Genomic DNA, 18,897 nt, shown 5'->3' on the forward strand with positions numbered 1-18,897 from the left:
TGGACTATGATCTGCCCAAGTATTTGGTGATATTTCAATGACTTTTATCTCTTTCCTAAATTCTGAGGTCGTCCAAGCCATATCTATTCTGGACCATGATTGGTGTGGGCCAGAATAGAATGTATATTGTTTCACTTGTTTATTCACCTCTCTCCACGCATCATGTAATTGTAATTCGTCTGCCATGTCTTTGAATGTATCCGGTAATGTTTTTTTCCTGGTTTTGTTCTTTTTATTACTCTGATAATCTTTTTCGGTGTCCATGATTGCATTGAAATCTCCTATGATACAGATATTCTCATATTCCAGATCTTTAATTATGTTATGTATTTTTTTGAAGAATTCACTTTGATTTCCATTGGGTGCATATATCAATATTAATAGTATTTTTTTTGACTCTGTTTGTATTTCTATCATCAAAATCCGTCCATCTGTGTCTGTATATACTTGCTTTGTTTTTAAATGTTTCTTAATGTATACTGCAACTCCTCTCTTTTTCTGATCTGCTAATGATGTGTATAGTGTTCCTAATCTTTGGTTTTCTAATAGTTTTTTGTGTTGTTTTTTAATGTGGACTTCTTGTAAGATTATGACATCCATCTCCAATTTATGTAATTTTGTAAATATGTGTGTTCTTTTGGTTGGTGAATTTAGTCCGTTTATGTTAATTGTGGTCATCTTTAGTTCTTGTTCCATTGTTCCATCTGTTTGTTGTTCTTAGTCTTCTTGTGTTTCTTGTAGTTACTTGTGTCTTTTCCCTCGCTCCCTCTCTTTCAATTCTTTCTCTCTCCAATCTTCTTTTTTCTTCTTGATCTCTTTCTTCTTTTTCTGTCCGGTGTTCCTTTTGGCTCTTAGTTGCTAATTCTTCTCTGCTTTTCTGTTCCTCCTCCAACACAAAATGCTGATCAAAAAAGTCTTGTGCTTTTTCTAAACTGTCAATCTTGTATTTCTTTTCTTGCCAGGAAATCAGTAACCCTTCCGATATTAGCCAGCAGAACAATATTTTATATTTATTAAATTGTGTCGTTAAGAAGTTATAATTTTTCCTTTGGTCTCTTATCCTTCTTGGGATTTGCTTGAGAGTCATAATTTCCTTTCCCTTGTATATAATTGTCCCTTCTCTCATTTTCCTGTAAACATCTTCTTTTATGGATTTTTTGGTAAATCTAATATGTATCTCCTTAGGCAACTTGTGTCTTCTCGCGTAATTAGTATGGACTCTGTAGATTTCATCTATGTCTCTTCGGATGTCTTCTTTATCCCTCTGGGTCGCTTCTGCTAATATCTCTGTCATCAATTCTCCTAGGTCTTCGTCTTTTTGTTCCTCTACATTCTGAAATCTGAGGAAAAAAGATGCCTTTTCCATTTCTAAGTATGTTAATGAGTCTTCCAAATCCCTATTGATTGACACTTGATTTTGCTCCATCTTTTTCATTCTCTTGTCCGTTTGTTCTATTTTCTCCTCCACTTTTTGGATCCTTTGCTCATTTTCCGCAATGTTTTGTTGTATTTTTCCAATCTTCTCATCCATTTTCTTAATGTTATCTTTTATTTGTCCCACATCTATCCTCAATTCTTCATGATTTTTCCTTGTTTCTTCATGGTTGTTTGCTATGGACTCTTGTGTTTTGTTCATTCCATCTTGAATCATTGCTAGTACCGAATGGTTATTTTGCATGTTAAGGGTGGAGGTTGCCTTTTCTTTTTCTGCCCCTAACATGGTGTCAACTAGCCTTTGCTGCACCAGAGAAGCTGAGAGTGTCATCTGGTTTGAGGGTATCGTCTTGCTTGTCTTAGTGATTGTTGATGAACCTGTAGTTGCCATTTGTACTCTTTGTATTATCTTTCCCCAAAGTTTCATATACTGGTTTGCTATTTAGAACTTTATGTTTCTGTCTATATTAATGTTCAAATTATAGCGTCTAACAATCCTAGAATAATGCCCAAGCGGGTTAATATTTACTATTTACTATGTTGCTATTTCTCTATCACACAATCAAAATCTCTATATATATTTCCGTATACTTATTCACAGTTTTGAGTATCCTACGTTACACCTTTTCAATATTTTTAAATAAGGGAAGGGAAAGGTAAGGGGGGGGGGATGAGGGAAAAGTTTGATGTTTCAGCAATTCATTTGTTCAACAATAGAATTTCAGCAATTCATTAATAACAATAATTAATTTTTCCCTTATAATTAATTACTATACTTTTAAGTTACTATTAGCTAATATCAATTACCCTTAATTAGTATACACAATGTATTTTCTTCGATATATATAATCAATCTAATTTAACTAGAATATAAGTCTAATTATATAAGATAATAAAAGGTTAAATAGTAAGATAAATCACTGGATAAATACAAAAACTAGACTAACAAATATATATAGCAATCTAAACAATATATATGTCACTTTTTACTTACTATTTAGTAATTAATAATTAATTAATAATTGATAATCAAATTTAAGTAGCTGGATTTTACTTCATTAAATGTTATTCTTTCTCCTTCTATGGTATCTTCTTCTTTCAGTCTTGCATCATTCCGACTTCTTCTCTCTATTAATTGTATCCAATGTCCTTTAAATTAAATATCCAAATGTCCAAACACTCAAAATGTCCAAGTCCAAGTGTCCAAGTATGATCCAAGTGTCCAGGAAAAAAACCTTAATAGAGTTAATTTAGCTCAACCACTCGTTAGATTCCAGACAGAAAAGTTCTATATATTCATCTGCTATTCACTCTGCTCTTCCAGTATCTGCTGCCAGTCGATCGCCTCTTCACAGTCTCCTCTTATAACAAAGTCTGTCTGTCTTCTCTTCCTCTCTCCTCTGGATATCGTCCTTTTCCACAAAATAATTTATTTTAATACTCAGGTTTCCTCCGGATTCACCTTCTACTTGCGAGTGTTATAGATTTCAATGTCTGCCATTCATTTGACTTTCCGCTGTCAAAATCACCTCTCGCCCCACGCTGTTTCTTCTGATCTTCTCTGGTCTCTCTCAACTCGCTCACAGTTCTAATTCCGAACTCTTTCCTCTCCAAGATCAATTTGTTTTATGTTTTATTTTATAATCCACAACTCCTTAATGGTATTTCTCCTGGAGTCGGTCCGGTTCCACCGCCTGTCACTTTCTGCACTGTCACTGTCAGTTTAAGTTTTCCGCTCCACTCATTTTTCTGTCGCCGCTTATCTGGCACTATTTCGCCGCTTGCTTGGAGTCTCACTTTCACCCGTTTCTGTTCGCACTTTATATCTGTACCTTCTTCTATTCTCGTTTTTCTTCCTTCTGTTTCCTACCGATGTCTTCTTTAATTTGATCTTCGCTTCCCACTAATCAGCTGTCAACGTTTCAGGCCAGCCAAAATGGCTGGGTTTTTTTTCAATCAGAATTAGGAGGTTTCCCCTGAACCTTCGGAGGGATTGCTGTCCTCACCGAGGTCCTCGGGGTTTCCTCTTTTTTCTATTGACCCCTCCGAGGTCAATAGCGCCTGAATCGGCTTCCTAATTGAAAATATTGGAACTTTGAGAACGGAGCACCGTTCTCTTGTTCCTGGCATGATGACGTCACCGCCGGAAGTCTAGTTGGTCCATTTTTATTATGACAAAGGTCCTATCTATTTACTGGATCTTTATTTTGGGTTATATATGTGGAAATGCTAGAGATTCTAGGCTTTGCATTACAGTCTCTGCTATGAATCCTGAAAGCAGCACTAGCAATTAGACTTATATACTGCTTCATAGTGCTTTACAACCCTCTCTAAGCGGTATACAGAGTCAGCATATTTCCCCCAACAAATTGAGCCATTTTACCGACCTCGGAAGGATGGAAGGCTGAGTCAACCTTGAGCCGGTCAGAATCGAACTTCTGGCAGTCAGCAGTGAGTTAGCCTGAAATACTGCATTCTAACCACTGTGCCACCACGGCTCCTTGGTGGTGATTCCATGGGTGTTCCTTTGATTTGTTGGTATATCTGTCCATCAAACTGAAAGTAAGTAGTCAGGCAAAGGTTGATGAAATCCATGATTATGGGTATTTCAACCTTGGTGTACTTTGTTAGGGTGAGTGTGCTGTGAAGCAGTGTTGTCATGGATTCTTTGGCTATTTCTAGATCTATGGATGTGAAAAGGGCTGTGACATCAAATGAGACCATAGAAGCATGGGAGGACAGGTCCATTACTTTTCATCTGCCCCTGGACGGAATGAAAAGTAGTGGACCCATCTTCCCACACTTCTATGGATGCCCCAAAACACACAAGCCGGACATAACTCTCCATCCAATTGTATCATTACCAGGGACCCCAACCTACAACATTGCTAAAGAATTGACTAAAAAGCTCAGACATCTCACAGAGGGAAGCAAATACTCCATCAAACCTCCACTACAGTGCATCCACAGAATCAAAGATGTGACAATAGATGAGGATGAAATCATTCAAAAGAGACAATCAAAAAGCCAAAAGGGAAACAAAAAGTCCAAAGCACCTCCTCACCAGAAATCAATATCCAGATGAGCAGAGATTGGCACCAAGATTAACATTAGACCAACAATCAAGAAGCAGCAAACAATACCCCAATCAAAGAACTGCCAAACAAGCCTAACAGTAAACAACAGCTCAATCTCTTTTGAAAATGTTAGTAGTTTATCAAAATATAAAATACAAAGAAAATGAAAATAATGGGAAACTAAGAGGGTAAAAGGAAAAAGTGGGGGAGGAAAGAGGAAAAAAAAGTGTTGACTCGCACAGTAGAAGATAACCCTACAGCCAGGGGTGAAATGCTCCCGGTTTGGACCGGATTACCTGATCCAGTAGCGATGGTGGTGGGTGGTTTGGAGAACCGGTAGCAAAAATCCCTGCCCCCACCCCATGCCCAGCTGAGTTGCGCAATCATCAGAGGCTTTTTAAATTATTTTTAAAAGCATTTTTTCTACAACCTCTTCGACTGAAGAGGTTGTAGAAAAAATGGTTTTAAAAGTAAAAAAAAGAAAGTTGGCCATGCCCACCCTGTCACATTATCCCCCACCAAGCCACGCCCACAGAACCGGTAGTAACAAATTTTACATTTCACCACTGCCTACAGCCTCAACATTTTACTTTTACAGAATAATATATCCTAGCCATTTCTATAACAACAAACCTACCTTATCTAATCAGCAAAACAAAAATAAAAGTTTCATTTTTTCCATCACAAGCACAAAATCCAGAGACGATTTCCAAATGGAAACAAAATTAAAAATGTTATTTTCTTTGAATAAAACAATCAATTTAACAATCTCTACTTTTTTTCTTTTTGCTGTGGAAAATAATATATATATCTGTTTGTTCATCTTTATAAACTATCGTCATTTATATTAACACAATTTACTACACTCTCTCGGGTTCTTTAACCTTAAAGGGGAAAAACTTTTTTTTTTAAACATCCATTTAAATACTCTAGACTTTTCTTTAAAAATATTTCTAACCATTCATACTTTCAAATTTACTTTCAATAATATTTTACAAATTTTTACTAACGTCCGGTTTGGTGCCGCGATGTTACAGTCAGGGAAATAGCGGGCTCTGATGAGCCCCGTGAAAACCCTGACTGACAAACCACTGATCGATGGGTCTTCAGACCGAACCCGTCCTGCAGGGATGGGGGAAGAAGAGGAGCGCCTCAGGCAGCCGAGAGGAACAGGCAAGTTCCTCGGAGGCCAGAGGGAATCCTCTGAGTTGGCGGTGGGGGGAGGCAGCCATGTCGGCTGCCACAAAGCCTCAGCAAACCGGGAAAAGATTTGTGCAGGAGGGAAGAAAGGATGATGTGCTTTGAAGCCGGGTGAGTGACACCAACCCAGGTGAGAAACAACGTAACAGCATGGATTTTTATAAATAAGACCCCAAATTTTAAATAGCGGCTGTAGATCTTTGTGGCTTGAGGATTTGGTAAAGCAACAATTGGAAACAAAGACCCATTAAAGATTTTGCTTTAGTATAAACTGGGTTGGAAGAATTGGCTTTTAATAAATTAGAAAATTGGGTTTTCTTTTAATTGGAATGGATTTGAGAAGCGTTATTTCGGGATTTAACACCTTTGGAAAGTTAAAGAAGAGAGACAAATGGATGGTTATATAATAGCTATAAAATGGAGATTGTCTGTGACTAAGCGGAAATGTGGATTGTAGAGATCCTCCTTCTGTTTGGAAAATAAATTTATTTATTTATTTTATTTTATTTTATTTGTATACCGCCCTTCTCCAACAGGACTCAGGGTGGTGAACACCCACGGTAAAACACAACATATAAAATTTAAAAGCAGTTAAAATTTATTGTTTGATGTAACACGTTTTAATTCTAATTTGTAAACAAACTTGAGAATGGTAAATATGATTGATTAATGCATTATTGGATGAAAACATAAGACACACAGACTTAAGTAATGAATTGTGATTGAACTCAATGTATGCTGGAAATGATTAATATTATGAAATATGTTAAGAATTAATTTGGAAGAGTATACTGGGAAATAGCCAAATAATAGACAAATATACTGCAAGGAAAAAGTTAAAATAAGAGATGCTGGGTACCAGCGAAACAAGAGTTGGAGATCTGGAGGAGAATATGCTGGAAATCAGCCAAAATAAAATAAGCTGGAAATCAGCCAAACAATAGTTGGAGGTTTGGAGGAGATTATGCTGGAAATCAGCCAAAATAAAATATGCTGGAAATCAGCCAAACAATAGTTGGAGGTATGGAGGAGATTATGCTGGAAATCAGCCAAAATAAAATATGCTGGAAATCAGCCAAATAATAGTAGGAGATATGGAGGAGGATATGGATTTTGAGATAAATCTGTGTAAAATGAAATGTGTAATAGATGATAAGCGTGAGAAAATTAAAGATAAATTGATAAAGTTTAAGATTTAAAGATTTGATGAAATGGACCTAAAGATTAAGAAATATGGATAGAATTTTGTCCTATAAATTGAAATAAAAATAGAGTTGTATTTAATTTGAAACTAAGATTTGTGGTGATAAAATTGTAAGGTAAATAATTAGATTAAGAGGTTAGAATATTTTTTAAAAAATGTATGTTTTGATATTGATGTTAAAAGATGTAATGAAGGGAGCTTGGGAAAGAACCAGATATAATTTGGATTTATAAATGGGTATAAAAATGAGTTAAGTTTATCTGGAAATTGAATTTGTGGTGATATAATAGAATGGTTTAGATTAAGATGTTAAATTCATGTTAAAAATTTTGTATGTTCTGATTTTTAATTTTAAAAGATGTAATGGGAAATTGTGAATGGAGCTTGAAAGAAATGTAAGCAATAGTACCTATCTATGAGCGGATCGAGACTTCGTTCTTGAAAGATATATTTTATGTTTATGTTTGAAAAAATAAAAAATATTTAAAAAAATATTTTACAAATTTTAGGAATTACTCAACCATTGTATATGAAAAACAAAAGAAAAAAACATTTTGAACCATCATTCTTTATAAACACAAAACTACATTAGAACTTTCTTTCAATTACATACAGTATATCAGACTTGTAAAAATCCATCCTAACTCCAATTAACTCATTAAATTTAAGTCACTCCCTCCAGCTTATCCTCATAGAATAAAATCTTTTTTCTTCTCTGGAATGTCTATCAAGCCTCTTTTCCTCAAGGAATTCTCAACCTTGTTAGTATCCATGAAGAAAAAGTCCAAAACTTGTCCTCTTGAGAGTTGTGAATTTGCTTGAAACTCGTTTCAATTTCACTGAGAGGGTTGTATCCAAACCATCATCATAATAAAAATTGGTGGTTTGTATTCCAAAATTGCAGTTAAGTACTTTACATTGTTAAATATTTGTGAAGTTGCCTCAGTGGTTTGATAAATTTCTACACATAATTGCACCTCTTGCTCTTGTTTTATATCATCTATATTATTTATATCTTTAGAACATAATCGGTCTATAAAATGAATAGTTTTTCGTAGATAATTTTCAAATACCTCTCTAATAATGTGCTCAAATTTGGCCATCTTCTTAGCTCCCTCTAGTGGTCAAAGAATATATATTTTCCACTGGCCAATCAGAATGAATAAAAATTGGGGAATTTCAGCCGACAACAAAGCAATCCAAGGCTACAGATTACTTAAAAATAGTAAAATAAAACCACAGCTTTCTATCCTTATGTTTCTCCATCAAAATTAAAAAGAAAAAATACTCCACGCTTCCTTATTTTAGCTTGCCTCCAGCAACCCTTTTGTCATTAACAATAAAGAAGTCTTAAATATGGCGTAGAGCTTCAAAAAGGGGTAACAGCAGTGGTGGGATTCAGCCGGTTCACGCTGGTTCAGGCAAACCAGTTGTTAATTTTTTGCGTAGTTTGACGAACCAGTTGATCCCACCACTGGCTTGCCCCACCCCGCCCTGCCCACTGGGGTTGTCATTCAGGGTGGGGAGGCTGCAGGGGCATGACTGGGAGCCACACTTATCAGCTGGGAGGCTGCCCCCCCCCCACGGCCCGTTTTTGGCCTGGACAGCCTCCTGCAAAATCCTGCAGCAACCACAATTCCCTCACTAACCTGCTTTCCAGCTCCATCCTTTGGCATGCAGGGCAACAAAAGAAGACCATGTGACTACCAGTTTAAAAAAAGTTCAGACAGACTTTCCAACTTCACGAGATCTTTTTTTCCCTGAGAAGTTGGAAGGTCTGACTGAACTTTTTAAAAACTGGTAGTCACATGGTCTTCTTTTGTTGCCCTGCACGCAGGAGAACAAAGCTGGAAAGCAGGTTAGTGAGGGAATGGTGGTTGCTCTGGGATGGGGTGGAAGTGAGAAATTTGCATTATGATGGCTCTGGAATGGGGTGGAAGTAAGGACTTTGCATTATCATTGCTCTTGGATGGGGTGGAAGTGAGGATTTTGCATTATGATTGCTCATAAGGAAGTAAGAACCAGTAAAAGAGGAATGGAAAAATCCCTATCTGTAGATCAGCGTTTTTCAGTCTTGGCAAGTTTAAGATGGGCAAACTTCATGCTGCCTTGGGAATTCTGGGAATTGAAGTCCATGCACCTTAAAGTTGCCAAAGTTGAGAAGCATGGGTCTACACTAGATTTTAGGATTTTCCATTCCTGTTTTATTTAGAGTTTGGTGCAATTAAATAAATCAGTTGTAGTTTCCTTAACTAATAGTGATTAAAGCGATATGAACCATTACTGGACTTTTTGTGAGAAACTGAAATTAAAAGTTGATCTGGGCTTTGATGATTAGATATGGGATTACGGAAATAATGTAGACAAATGTTAATCTTAGTGTCAGCCCATGCCGTCGGGGCTGTCATTCCGGTGGGAACAGAGGGAGACAGAGTGTGCAGCATTCCTGCCCAGATATCTTGCCTTGCCATCACTTGTCTCCTCCTGCATACAGACGGTGGAATCCTCTTCCTTCAGCTGTTCACAAGGCCTCCAGTTGAGGGCAGATAGGACTGCACTTGCGTGGATGAGGTGCTGGCTGTGTTAGCCAGCATTAATGGAGGCTTACCAGACCTATACTGATCGGAACGGCCCCAACAAACCAGGACTAATTGCACTGAATTACTGGCCAGAGGAAGGCAGCTGGAGCCCTCCAATCAGACAAGGGCTTTGGGGTGGAATCTGGGGGAGTAGCAGTGCTAGGTTTAAAATGGGAAGGGAAAGCACGATAAGGTTAGAGCTGACAATATTTCACTGTAATTGCACTGGGTGATTGTTGGAGCGTGCCGAATCTAGGAAGATAAAGCTTTAGAACAACATCCACCCTGTTGTCTGCGATTTATTTTCTTATCCTGATTTGGAACCTGACAAGTTGTCAGCTCTAACCCATTGCTGTTTGTGAAAGAATGGCAGAAGGAATGCAGCCAGAGTTGGAAGCTGCAGATTTAGCAGAAGAGTCCAAGGATTTAGCAGAGTCAGCCATCCCCACCGACTTGACATCTCTATCCCTGGGACCGGATGTGAGACTGAAGGATAGGGCAGCACTGACTAAGCCAGAACAGGAACCTCGTGAGACAGCTGAGAAGCCCCATCCACTCCCAGGGCAGAGGGGGCCAGGAGAAGACTGGTGGTCAGGGGCTGGAGGGTCAGGAGAGTTTGTGAATCGCCTGCATGTTCCTCCAGTGCTCACCCCTTCCAGGAACCATTTCATGCAGTGGAGAGAAAGACGTATCTCAGAAGATGAATGGAGCTACTCCACTGCGTTAGGGAGCCAAACCATGGACATTTTAAGGGAGATGTTTGGCCTGGCAGGGTTCCAGGCACCAGGGACTGGGATGGGGTGGCAGAGATATATAGAACCTCAACCAGACCAAGGACCTGGGGGCCCCTCCCTTCCACTGGCTGGGGGAATAGACCAGGGATATAAGGCATCGCGAACCAGGCAGACTGCTCAAAGATCACCAGCGGATCCTGTGGATCATCGGTGAGGTCCATTTGCTGATCCCGGTACCATTGGGCCTATGGGGCAAGGGCCCCGGACCCCACTACAGGCCTGGCCAGGGGTTGGTCCACTTGGAAGGTGGGAACCACCTACTCTGAAGGCTTCCTTCGATGGCAATGCTGAGAAGATGGCTTTGTTTATGGGCCAGGTGATAGACCACTTAGACAAGTACGCACCCCTATACACATCCCAATGGGCCATGGTGATGGCTGTGGCAGGAGTTATGGAAGGTGAGGCAGCCGAATGGGTGGCTAGATGATACTGTGATCATGCTGGGGAGCTCGGAGATATTGGTCTATTTCTCTCTTCGTTGCAAGAGCACTTTGAGGATAATACCAGCATACAACAAGCAGAAGGGGATCTGTTGGCAGCCAGGCAGCGTGGCTGGCCAGTGGTCGAATATGTACGGGAATTCCAGCGGTTGGCGGGGAATGTGAGAGGATGGCCGGAGAGATTACTGGTACACCAATTTAAGGCCGGGTTAGATCGACCTTTGAGGCAGGCCTGTGTGACTTGTGGCCTGCCACCTCATTTGGGGGCATGGATTCAGGCAGCCACAGAAATCGACATTGAATTCAGGAGGGAGGACCGGCCATGGGTAGAGTGGTCTGGAAGAGGCCGAAGACCACCAGATCGACCAGTACGGACGGGCCCAACGCCGCAGTTGTCCACCTCACCCCCCTCTACGGCCCCACTCATTAAGAGCAGACTGACTCGTACTCTGATGACGTGTTTTCAGTGTGGGAAGCCAGGACACCGGGCGATTGAATGTTCAGAGACAGGACTTAAGCCTCCCACTGAAACATCTAAACTTAAACAAGGGACAGCATGAAAGAGCATACAAAAGACCCCGGAGAAGTCCCGAGGGGCGCAGCAAGCGAGTCCATCAACCACTGGAACTGAGAGCAAAACAACTAACATAGAGACAGCCAGTGAAAGTGAGGATGAGGGGGAGGCTGATCTTATGTTGAGTAAGGCTATCAAACCCTTCCTGTGGGAATAGTTGTATAGAAATATACTTGCATATTAGAATTATCCGTAGGCCTTGCCACAGCAGGGAAATAGGATGTTGACGTCATCTGGAAAGTCCCAACTGCTCAGGCCAGAAATACCTACATGATTATTCTCGTACCAGCCTGGGAAGGGTCGTACCAGCCTGGGAAGGGTCTACGTAACTACTATAATATGAATGTATGCAACCCGATCATGTAACCACCCCCAATCCTGCCTTGCTATGATGCTGTATAATGAGTTTTGTGAATTTCTAATAAAAGGGGGTCACGGAGTCAGCTCTGGGCTCCCATCCCGAGATACCTGTCTGCATGTCTCATTTTTCTCATGGGAGACCACCACATCTGGTGACCCCAATGTGATCTCGTGAAACGGATACGTCTCGATGTGATTCCGCAAGGGAATACGTCCCTGCCGACCCCCTACTTATCGCCTGGAATAGGCACGGTGCACCCGACGACGTCGCTGGCGACTGACTCTTCTTTTCGTAAGTATGGGGGGTGGAATGTCTGCAGCTCAGAGAACTCATGTGGAAGAGTTGAGACAATTGGGCAGGAAAAATACCTCTTTCCTCTAAACTATCTTTAAGTGAAATACCAGTTCCTTCTGAAGGAGCTAGTTACACCCCCACAAGGCAGAATTTAAAGAAACAGTTAGAAAAAGGGGGTGGAATATAAAAGAAATTGCTGAAATGCTTTCTGTGTGTCTACCGGCTGCAATTTTGCAAGCTTCTTCTGAATGTGCTTATCAAGCCTTCAGAAAAGTGCTTGTTTCTGGCAAGCGTCAACAAGCCTTCTCTAACATAAGGAAAAAAAAAGCTAAAGAGAACGCCACTTAAAAGCAATTGTTGGGCTGGGAAAAGATCTTGATTTGGCAGATATGATTCAAGTGTGTCAGGATATAGGAACATTGTATAAAACCAATTTGTTAGCAGCTGCTATATCACAAGGCAGCAAACCTTAAGGAAAAGTGTTAAAAGAAAGTGTAAAAATCCAAAAAAGGGGGGCATGCCTGTAACATCTCGCCCTCTCTTTCATCAGGGATAAAAAACCCTGGTTATCATCGCATAGATGACATTTTAATTGGAGCACAAAAAATACAACCTAATTGGCTTTTTGAAATACAAAATGATTTATGTGTAAATGAATTGCACATTGCCCCAGAGAAAATACAGCTGTACACTCCTTATCTGTATGTGCAATCTCTTTCTGCTCCGGCTTTCCCTTGTTTAAAGTTACCCAAAGTTATTTCCTTAGTAAATTTGCAACAATTACTGGGTACTATTAATTGGGTCCGCTCATATTTTTCTTTACCTATGCATTTACTTAGTCCATTATTTGAGTTATTGACTAAAGGAAAAAAGCCAGGAGATTTAATTATAGTTCCATCTCTAGTGTTTGCTACAGTTGAGAAAATTAATAACATCTTGAGTATTCAGTTTGTGGATTGGATCCCTCATAAAAATTGTCAGTTAATATTTCCTACTAGTAAGCTACCCACAGGAGTATTGGCTGCTTTAGAACAGCAAAAAGTATATTGTATTGAATGGCTTTATTTGTCTCATTACCATCTAAAAATGTTTTACCCTTTATCCGAGCTATTGCTGAAATTATAACCTTGGGGCGTACTCCAGCCTGTCGAAGAAATGGAACTGATTTAATAAATATTGTTCTTTCTATCTCAAAATCTGACTTTCACTTTTATCTTCAGAATAATTTATCTCTTCAGTGTGCTCTAACTGACTAATTGTCTGCAGCTATCTCAGCTTTCCACACTTTTTCTCAACAACCTTTTAATCTGACCTCTGACTCTCAATATATTTGTCAGGCTGAAAGAAGAAATTGTTTAACTGACCAACTTGAAGTGATTTCTGTTAAAAATATTTTGTTGATGTGCATCTATAATGATAGTGTGTGGAATTGAATGTGGTTGAATTAATTATGACATTTTTAGCTGGCCAGCAAAAATGGATGGGCTTCTGCTTGAAGCTGTGGAAAAACAGGCAATGGTTATGGGCCCAAAAATCACCATTGTGATTAAGACTGCTGCCTGAATTTTTCCGCTGTTTTGGGGATAAGCTAATTCATTGAAATAATTTTAATGACTGATTTGCATGGAGGACGCATTAAATGAAATTTTTTATGTGAAAGTGGTTTATACGAAAGGTCTGATTGCAGTACAAATGTGAATGCCTGTGTGTTGATAAGGTGAGAAATTAGAGAAATACTGAACGTGTTGCTTTGTTGTAAGTATGCTGAATGGAGGAGGGAAGCAAGGCTTGGTTGCGTGCTGTAAAACATTTTTTCCCTCTTCCCCCCTCCTTTTTTCCTTTGGAGGAGAGAAACAGTTCCTTTTAACTTTTTTTTCTCCCTTCTCTCACCCCCTCCTTTTTTCCCTGGGAGGTGAGAGGCACGAAGAGGGGGGCTACGGGTTTCTTTGTTCTTTTCACCATTCTTTTTTTTTCTCTCTCCTGAACCAGCCTGAGAAAGGCGGGGTAAAGGGTGATATCTGATACCTGCCTTTGCAGTTTCAGAGTATTGACTCAAAATACCTCATTTAGATTGTTTGTTTTATTTTTGAAGCTGTTTTTCTTACTCCTTAATGTTTTTATGTCTGCGTGCATTCTGCATACTTAACAGATGGTACGTTTGTTTGTTTGTTTGTTTGTTTGTTTGTTTGTCCGCAGCATAAGTTGCTACCATTTTAGGAATTGTCACAGAGATGAGTTAGAAATTACAATATGTAGAAAGAGAGATAAAATACATAGGACATTTAATTAATGAAAGAAGTAACACCTGAAGAGTTGAGGGAATTTCTAGGATTGACTGGATATTGTAGGCTGTGAATAGATAATTGTGCTATTTTGAATAAAGACTGGTATGCAAAGAATCCAGTGTTACAGGGAATGTAAGGGAATGGCTTTGAGGGTTTTAACCCAGAAGTGGGGAGGGAAGGGAGAGTCAGTAAGGAAAGCAGAAAGTTGACTTTTGGAAGTATGCTTGTTTTTGTTTGAATCAAGCTCAGTTTACAAGGAGATTTAGAAAGAAGTATCAGATATTGGTGCTGAGAAGGGGTTGAATTGTTTAGAAGACATTTAGGTAAGTTGGTTTGCACAGACTTGGGCTGGCTTGGAAGTCAGAATGGCAATGGGAGAAGGATTTGAATCTTTAGTGTTATAAGGAGATTTGTTTATTGGAAGGTTATAGATGTTGTGGGTGGCGGAGACAGAGATTTCCATAAAAATAAAAAAGCATTAGTGAAGCAATTTGGTCTCACGGCAGCCGAAGCGACTGCCATCATACAACAATGTCCTACCTGTAGTCAACAAGCTCATTCTATCCCTATGGGTGTAAACCCTAGAGGTCTCAAAGCTTGCAAAATCTGGCAAATGGATGTGACTCAATACCTTTCCTTTGCCCCATGGAAATATTTGCACGTTTCCGTGGATACTTATTCAGGATTCATCATGGCATCCCCACAAAAGGGAGAAGCCACCAAACATGTTATTAATCATTGTATTCGGCCTCTTAGTATTCTGGGCAACCCCAAACAATTAAAAACGGACAATGGCCCTGCATATACTAGTGCTGCCTTTGCACAGTTTTGCCACCGCTGGTCCATCTTACACAAGTTTGGAATCCCATACAACTAACGGGCTAATCAGACCCTAAAAAAAGACCCTTGATGCTCATAAAAAACAGAAAGGGGAAAATACCCCCGGCTTGCCTGGAATACAAAATACCTTGAACCATGTCTTGTTTACCCTCAACTTCCTCAATGTTTCCGGCACCCCCGGGTCAACCACCGCAAGTTGGCACTTTTCTGCTTCTCCTACAGACTCTCCATGACCACAAGTTTATTATCGCCGTCTTCCAGATCCTACGTGGAAAGGCCCGGCCTCTCTTGTCACCTGGGGTCGGGGCTACGCTGCAGTCGACGACAATGGCGAAATTATATGGACTCCTGCTCGCTGTGTTCATCCATATATGGTTACTTAACCATGTCATTGTGACCAGTGATCCAGGGACATGGGCCAGCAACACATTGGTGAGAGATTTGAATAAAGCTGCTTTACTTCTCAATAAAACTAACTGTTGGATTTGCATGCACATCCCCTCTGATGGAAAAACAGGCTTGGCACTTCATAGTGTGACTTTCAATGAGACCGGATGGACGTTCCTGTGGCCCTACACAACAGCCCTGCTTAACCACACGTATGCTGTCCCTACCCGGATTTTAGAGCCAGCCCGTTTTTGTTTCAGCAGCGCCGGCCTGTCCACTAATGCCACGTACATGGGGACTTATACCAATTGTTATCGGACCATTACATGGAACTCGGCAGTCACTAAAAACTCAGATATCCAGAGGCATCTTGCCCAATCTCGGGGTGGCAATGAACTATCGGGATCTTCATTTACTAAATAACTGGACAGTACATATGTTCAACGAGACTATCAAGGTGCTGAAGCTGATGAACAAAGAACTGGTTGAAATCAGGGAGGTAGTCTTACAAAACCGATATGCCTTAGATATTATGCTAGTAACTAAAGGAAGTGTTTGTGCCCTCATGCACTCACATTGTTGTACCTATGTATCTGATTATCAGTATAACATCACTCACACCATAGAGCATATGGAAAACATGATCAAACAATCCCTTATCATCTGATGGATCTGGCGCCATTGACATCTGGGCTGCCCTTTGGTCATGGCTCCCGGATGGTTCTTGGTTAAAATCAATTATGCCAACTATTGTATCTATAATCGTATTGCTTGTTTTGCTTTGTTGCTGTATCCAATGTCTCCCCTCCCTTCTGCAAATGTGCAAAGGTTTTATTCCCTCCAATAGGAAGGATGTCCTGATAAGTGAAACCAAAGCCCTTCTGGAACTGGAGGAAGCCCATCTCAACAAAACAGAAAAGGAGGAGATGTGGGAATAGTTGTATAGAAATATATTTGCATATTAGAATTATCCGTAGGCCTTGCCACAGCAGGGAAATAGGATGTTGACGTCATCTGGAAAGTCCCGACTGCTCAGGCCAGAAATACCTACATGATTATTCTCGTACCAGCCTGGGAAGGGTCATACCAGCCTGGGAAGGGTCTACGTAACTACTATAATATGAGTGTATGCAACCCGATCATGTAACCACCCCCAATCCCGCCTTGCTATGATGCTGTATAATGAGTTTTGTGAATTTCTAATAAAAGGGGGTCACGGAGTCAGCTCTGGGCTCCCATCCCGAGATACCTGTCTGCGTGTCTCATTTTTCTCATGGGAGACCACCACACCTTCCTCATTCCTGTGGTCCTGACTGCGGGGAGGCGTGGGGAGTGTAAGGCCTTAGTGGATTCAGGGTGCACCAGATGCCTAATAAGTAGGGCCACAGCAGACAAAATAGGGGTGGGGCTAAGGCCTTTAAAACGTCCCATTCGCTTCGAGCAGATGGACAGGTCCTTGTTAGGAGGCCAACCAGCAACACATGTGACACATGTGACCAAGAAACTCACTCTGGAGATGGGGGCTCATCAAGAGCGCATAAGATTTGTGGTGGTACCCAACATAACAGATATTGGACCTTGTGTGGCTTGATAAATGGGGCCCGACTATCTGGTGCAGGGGGCTTGCCGACATCTAAGAATAGGAGTGGGACCTGATCCACCTCCCCATGAGAACAATCCAACAGGGGTTGAAGAGAGTAGGGCGGCCACAGAGCCGATAGGCTACCCCACAGTGTATGGTGATCTTAAAGAGGTGTTCAGTGAACAAGAATGAGATACCCTACCTCCCCATCGAGCCACTGATTGTGCTATTGAGTTCATTCCAGGAGCTGTTTTACCTAAACCCAAAATGTACTCAATGACGCTGCAAGAATTGGCAGAGATGAGAACATATATAGAGAAAAACCTGAAACGGGGGTTCATAGAGCCGGCCAGGTCTAAAGTGGCGGCTCCGGTTCTCTTTAGGGAGAAGAAAGATGGCGGCCTACGCCTTTGTGTTGATTTTCGTGATCTAAATGCGGTGTGTGTAGAGCACCTGTATCCACTCCCGTTAATGAAGGATATGTTGGCACAGTTGGCAGAGGGACAGGTGTTTACAAAATTAGACCTACGGGAGGCCTACTATAGAATTCAGATTAAACCGGGTGACGAATGGAAGACGGCATTTAATTGTCCTCTAGGCAGTTACTAGTTTAAAGTAATGCCATTTGGATTACAAGGAGCAGCCGCTGTATTCATGCAGCTTATTAACGAAGTGTTACAAGATCATTTATATAACGGCGTTCTTGTATACCTGGATGACATTCTAATATACACCAAGACACTAGAAGAGCATGTCACATTGGTGTGCCAGGTCTTACAGAAACTATTAGCAGCTAAACTGTATGTAAAACAATCCAAATGCGAATTCCACAAGTCTCATTTGGACTATTTAGGCTTCTGCATAGCCTCAAAAGGGGTGGAGATGGACCCCACAAAAGTGCAGGCAGTATTAGATTGGCAGGCCCCACAAACGAGAAAGCAATTGCAAAGCTTTTTGGGATTTGCAAACTTTTATCGCCACTTTATCCCGTCCTTTGCACGAGTTGAACTTCCATTAACTGACTTCTTAAAAACCAAACATCTGGCTAATAGGCCACGTCCAGGGTGTCCAATACAGCGGGATAGTGCATCTCAACAGGCATTTGAAGCATTGAAATCGTTGTTTGCAAGGGAGCCGGTGCTAAAACATCCAGACCCGGCGAAGCCATTTGTGATACAGGCTGATGCCAGCGATGTAGCCGTAGCAGCAGTCCTCTTGCAAGTCAACAACCAGGGGAGAGTACAATCATGTGCTTATACGTCTCAGAAATTAAGCAACACCGAATGCAGGTGGGCTATCTGGGAGAAGGAGGCATTTGCGGTACGATGGGCATTATTGACGTGGCGACATCTGCTGGAAGTGGGGGGGGGGGCTTACCATTCGAGGTCTGGACCAACCACAAGAATCTGGAAGCCCTCCAAACCCCCCGTCGACTCTCGCCCAAGCAGGTCAGGTGGGCCATGTATTTCCGGCGGTTCGATTTCAGCCTGAAATACATCCATGGTGGAAAGAATTTCCTGGCTGATGCCTTGTCCCGTAAACCTCAATACTCTAGTGAACGAGAACAGGTGGTACAGGCATTGCCCAGGACATCCAGAAAGAACTTCCATCTGATGAATGGTACCAAGCCAATAAGAATATTGTAAGTCATAGGGCTGATCTGGCATGGAAAGGGACCAAAATCTATGTTCCACATAGTCTACGACTTGAAGTGTTGCGCCGATGTCATGATGTCCGGCCGGCCGGACATTTCAGATTCTTAAAAACTTTGCATCTCACGAATCGTCAATTTTGGTGGCCCCAGTTAAAAAAGGATGTGGAAGACTATGTACGCAGTTGCGTGACA

Source organism: Pituophis catenifer, unplaced genomic scaffold (genome assembly GCF_029215685.1).
Source record: "Pituophis catenifer annectens isolate HBS135680 unplaced genomic scaffold, rPitCat1.0.hap2 SCAF_5, whole genome shotgun sequence".
NCBI lineage: Eukaryota > Metazoa > Chordata > Lepidosauria > Squamata > Colubridae > Pituophis > Pituophis catenifer.